The following is a 6469-nucleotide window of genomic DNA, read 5'->3' as shown; positions in this document are numbered from 1 at the left end:
CGGAGTAGTTTGCTCTGCAGTAGGCTCTCCAGCTGTATGCCCTTCCATTCTTCAACTCTAAAAGGTCATGAGTTGGGATGATTACCATGAATAAAACTTTCTTGAAAGTAAATCACCATATCACTTATTTACACGTCAAGTAGCACTAGATATAACTTTGCTAAGGGATTAAATTTAACGCCAATATATATATATTTATAAGGACCTACTTGATGAGTACCACGCTTACCATCATGCTTGTACATATGGGATTGTCTTCAAAACCGATCCGCTCTGATACCACTCTGCAACGACTTCCTTTCTTAACATACATATATATAGTGTAAAAACAAAGTTTAACCTGAATATAACAATACTGAAATTCTAAATTTACAAAAACTTTATTAAACAATACATAACTAATGTTCATATCCTCAAACCATACAATACTCACAACTAAATAAAAACTTTATCTTACACAAATCTTAATACTTTTATAAATAATTTTCGTGGCATTACTACACCTTAACGTAGAAATGAAGATGTATCCAACCGATAAATTGAAAAGTTTTATGTAAATTACAAAGTTCATGAAATATTTTTACAGCTTTAAGTAAATTATAAAGTTCATAGAATACTTTTAATGAAATATAATTATAAAATCAAGTTTCTCGTTTATTTATAAAATAGCATAGCAGAACTCCACTCCCTTCAGGTCAGCCCCATATGTACAGTCATGTTGGCTCCACATATACTCATCAACCAATTATATTTGGGGCATCTTACCTACAATACAAAACATTATCTGATGAGCTAAGGCTCAGTAAGCAGAATAACTACCTCATATGCATTAAAATAAACGTGCAACATGTTATGTATTTTCTTTCTTTCACTTTCCTTTCTTTTGGGCCCTAGAGGATGCTGCTGCCGTCATTACATAGGGAATTACATTCCCACCTGAACATAAACATGATAATAGGGAATTTCTCCCTCATAAACATTCATTATATATAGGGAAGTACATCTCCCTCCTTACATATTTGGGACTTAGGTCTCTCAAGCAGCATGTAACGTCCCTAAGGTAGGGTACGTCTGCCACATACTCGTAATTCTAGGGTTTACGAGTATGTAAGGCACTTGACCAAAAGAATTAAATAAAATGATACGAAGAAATACAGAAAAATTTAAACTTTTATATAAACTTATTAGAAGAAATTATTACACGTATGAATACTTTAAATTTAAGGCAGCCATATGAAAACTCTAAACCATTATTGCATTGCTACTGAGTCCGTGCTCCACAAGTTGCTCAACAGCTAAAGTCACACCTGGAAAAATGTTGGAAAATAACATAATGAGCTAACGCTCAGTAAGCAAATCTCATGCATACACATACACATGAATGTCGTGAGTTTGTAGTGTACATATACTAATATGCTGACTTATATACTTATGCATTTCATTTATTGCTCATGCACTTTCAAACTTTACTTTTATGCTCTTTCTTTTAGTTTCACATTTTTATGGGCCCGATTTCACTTGTGCACACTGTTTGATTCGGCAAATGCCTGCAGGGCTTATAACAGATATCATATAGAATCCCATGGGTTCTCCTCCGGCTAGCCATCATCTCAGCTAGGCTCATCATAACACTCATTTCATCGTTGCCATAGCTGCCATACTTATTACACATATGGAGGAGAAAGACGGGAACATGGCAAACATATCTGAATGGTCAACTCTGACCTAGCCCACACTAGTGGACGGCCACTATAAGCCTTAATAGACCTCCGTCTTCTTTACTGAACTTACTTGATTGCTTCATCGAAACAGTGGCACCCTTTTTAACATCTTATTATCACTTTGCTTAAGCCTTGTGTCATTAAAATGTTTAACTTTACATAAAACTTTTCAAGACATTTCATAACTTTTCTCATATTCATATGCATGGTCTTATATCACATAATAATGTATCACATAACTGTACATGCCATGCATACATGCTGATGCTGAAATGCCAATGTTCATGTTCATGATTCATGTTGATGGTATTCAATCAAAGCATTGTATCACATCTCATATAACTCAAAACATCTTTAGTCATAATACATGAAGCTTTGGGTTGGTGGCGTTGTTATACCTTAACGTAGAGCTATGGCTCAGGTCTAAGGTTTCCAGCCTAAAAACTTAAACGCTTCATATATCATAACATATAACAAATCATGAACATAGAGTAATCCACATATCCATCAACATAAGAACACATACTTGCACATAATTCATATCATTCTTAACCAAGTAAGACATCTTTCACATATCACAGAATTCATCAATTACATATCACACAACACCCTTATGGTGTTCATATAACCATTCTTCACATACTTATCATATGCATCATCATCATACCATACTTAACTCATCAGATGTACACAATCAATGTAGTCATGCATCTTATACTTAAGCACAAAATGTGAGATTTACTTACCTTAGGTCCTTAGCTTATTTTAAAATTCCTCACCAAGAGTCAATCAATCAAATCCATACAAATCCTATTCAAGGCACATCATTTATTAAATTCTATCAAAATCATAAATATACACTATTGATAGTGTATATTAATAATACCAGAAACTATATAAATGATAATAATAAATTATTATCAACGTAATACAAATAACTCTTCATATAAAACCATGCTTTAAACCTTGCTCATAAGATAATGTACCCTTATGATAATAATAATAATAATCCCAACAAAAATAATAATTATCGTCTATAATTAAACTTATTTCGATATTAATAACAAAATACTTCAATAGCAATACATATATGGATGTATATATTCAAATAGTCATTTTATAAAAGAAATCATATTTTTAACATAAAGTTGTCATAATCAATATAATGATAATAATATAAATATAAATATTTATATTATTATTAATTAGTCATAATATCAATTCCAGTGATATAATAAATATACTTTCTCCAAACTTCATTGGTCTTACAAATATCAATAACTGTAAGAAACTAATATTTGATATTATTTTAATATTCAAATATTAATATACAATAATAATGGTTAGATAATAGGTTTACTATAAATCATACTTTTCATATATATATATATATGAATCTGTATCCTTGATTTACTTAACAAAATAATAACAATAATAATTAAAATTACTTAATCATAATAATTTCCATATTAATATAAAATCAATTAAATATGTATTTTTATACTTTATTTAATATCTAATATTTTCTAGAAAATTAGACAGCACAACGGCTATAAAGTGGACAATTTCAAAATCAAAACCTGTATCAAAAATATATATAATCCCAGACAGCCAGTAAATTACAGAAAATATTCCATATATCAATAATATATAATTATATACCATAAATACACATAATAACAATTACTCTAATCAATCACAATTAAATCACAATATATAGGTTAAAGAAACTATACCAAAATGATCGGGTTCCACAACAAGTCAAACAATGATTTTCTGAGACTCAAAACGTACTTCGGAACCTCGAACACTAAGTTTCGACCGTCAGTCTACGGTGGATCGCGGTGGCTCGTGGTGGGCCCACCACCCAACTATGGTAGATGTAGGAACAAGTTATTGGGTTTTGAAGCCCACAACACGAGGAGCACGATGGTGGTGACGGATCGGCAAACGGATGCCCGAGGTGGCCGAATCACAACTTTGAAGTCGCGGGGTGGCCGAACTTAAATCGAGTGGTTGAGGCGTTTAATCGGCGAGTGAGCTCTAGATTCTCACGTGGGTCGATAGTTCGGAGGCCTCTGAATCCAACGGTCCGGCGCGTGGCTAAAAATGGTGGCCGGAAAGTACTCCTGCGACGTCGGCAACAGTAACACGCAGAGAGAGAGAGAGAGAGAGAGAGAGAGAGAGAGAGAGAGAGTTTCTGAGGAGAGAGAGAGAGGGGCTCGGGTAAAATGAAAGGCTGAAGCCTTTTATTTTATTTTATTTTATTTATTTATTTATTTATTTTTAAAAATTACACTTGGACCCAAAATACTAAAATTCTTTTCAAATAAGCCATTTAGCCAAACTTTCTTAATTTTATAAAAATCCCCAATTAAAATTATATGACATTTGGGTCCAATACTTGACTACTCCAGTTTCTCTTTCTTTAATCTCATTAAAAACATAAAATCATATTTTAAACACTATTTTTCCATTACTATTTCTTAAATTTGTAAAGTTGTACATTTTATGTATTAAAACTTTGATTTATAATAAATAAATGTATTATGAAAATGTTGGATATTACACAGCACCTCTACTTTAACGCTTTCAGTAACTTGTTTGTGAACATTAAGCGTGCTTATGCATAATAAATATAACATTCTTGAAAATAACTTATGCATAAGAACATGGCAGGATAACATATAAAGCATATAAATGCACATAAGACACATAAAAGACTTGTATTATAGATGAGGATTCTACTTACCTTGCGTCTTGATAAAACAACCGAAATTGTTAGCTTCCTAATAAAAACACAAACTATTAACTTACATAAAATCTACATGATGTAACTTTAGTTTATGATTGTTGTTATTCTATTTTTCTTATTTTATTGTTTATTTTATGTCTAGGCGTATGGTCATACTATATTTGTCCATGGGAAGGTTCTGGTCTAAAAGTCGTGGTCATGGTCATACGGAAAAGTCCAAGTCATAATACTTGTCCATAATAACAGGGAATAAGGTCATAAGAGTCCATAATAATAGTCCAAAGTATGACCATAGCCTATATAAGTTTAGTATTATGAAGATACATAAAAAAATAGTTTATATTTCAATTTTGGCATTGTAAATTATAACGACATGGTAAAGTAATCTATATATAAATTTTGGCATTATAACGACATAGTAAAGTAATCCATTTATAACTTTTGGCATTATAACGACATAGTAAAATAATCTATATATAAATTTTTGCATTATAACGGCATAGTAAAATAATTTATATATAAATTTTTAGACATAGTAGCATAATCTATATATAAATTTTGGCATTATAAAGGCCTAGTAAATTAATCTATAAATAATAGCTAAATAACTGGACTAAAAGACTCGGGAAAGAGGTTACCCAAAAGGTCTTCGTAGGCTAGCGTTACAGACAGAACTTCACCTAGACTTTAGAGATTTAAAATTTTAAAAGAGTATTAAGAAGAGTTTTAGGCAGAGTGAGAGAAAGAAAGATTTTTCGTAATTCAAAAATGAATTCTGAAAGACTCTATTTATAGGAAAACATTGGGTTACTATGCTGCATAGTAAAATAATAAAATATTCAAAATATCAAACATAGTAAAATAATAAAATATTCAAAATATCAAGCATAGTAATTTGCTTAAGTCATCACTATATCACTACTGCATCAACATGTGGGACCCATGGGGTGGACCCCGCTGTGGGACCCATGTGGACCCTATTGTGGGACCCTTGCGGACCCCACTGTGGGACCCACTATGAATAGTACTCGGTGAATAGTAAAAAAATGAAAATTTCCCAATCTTCTTATATTACTTAGTTTAGCATTTTTTACTCACAAACTTTTCTGAAAAAGTTTCTCTAACATCCATAAATTAATTATTCTCATGTATTAGTTACTTCAACAACTTATAATTGCTAAAATCCCACAATAGAAATACAATTATATCCCCAACGGTCAAGTTATTGTTTCCAACGGTCGGATCACTATTCACCAACGGTCATAACGGATTGTTTTTGTCCTATAAATACTTGTTCTTTCAACCATTTACTTGCAAACTTCTTCATCTCTTAACCCTCTAGATAACATTCATCATCAAATCATGAAGTTCTCTTTATTTTTCATAACTTTAGTGATTGTTTGCTTGTATTTAGCATCATTCTATGAGTATTATACTAATGAAATGCCCATGAATATTATAGTTGCGTATTCATTAGTTATTCTTCCACTTTACTTAATAGCTCTAGCATTCGGTTAGCATTGTAATGCACTCAGAAGTATGAATAAAAATATCTTCTCTTATTTTTCATAATTGTTGTAATGTATTTGTAAAAAGAAATGGGAGTTACTTATGCATAAACGTGCAACATGTTATATGTATTTTCTTTCTTTCTTTCACTTTCCTTTCTTTTGGGCCTTAGAGGATGCTGTTGTCGGCATTACATAGGGAATCACATTCCCACCTGAACATAAACATGATAATAGGGAATTTCTCCCTCATAAACATTCATCATATGGGGAAGTACATCTCCCTCCTTACATTTTTGGGACTTAGGTCTCCCAAGCAGCACATCTACTTTAACGTTTTCAATAACTTGTTTGTGAACATTAAGCGTGCTTATGCATAATAAGTATAACATTCTTAAAAATAACTTATGCATAAGAAAAATATGGCAGATTAACATATAAAGCATATAAATGCACATAAGACACATAAAAGACTTGTATTGTAG

The sequence above is a fragment of the Humulus lupulus genome, chromosome 7 (assembly GCF_963169125.1).
Source record: "Humulus lupulus chromosome 7, drHumLupu1.1, whole genome shotgun sequence".
Taxonomy (NCBI): Eukaryota; Viridiplantae; Streptophyta; class Magnoliopsida; order Rosales; family Cannabaceae; genus Humulus; species Humulus lupulus.
This window is presented reverse-complemented; position numbering follows the sequence as displayed.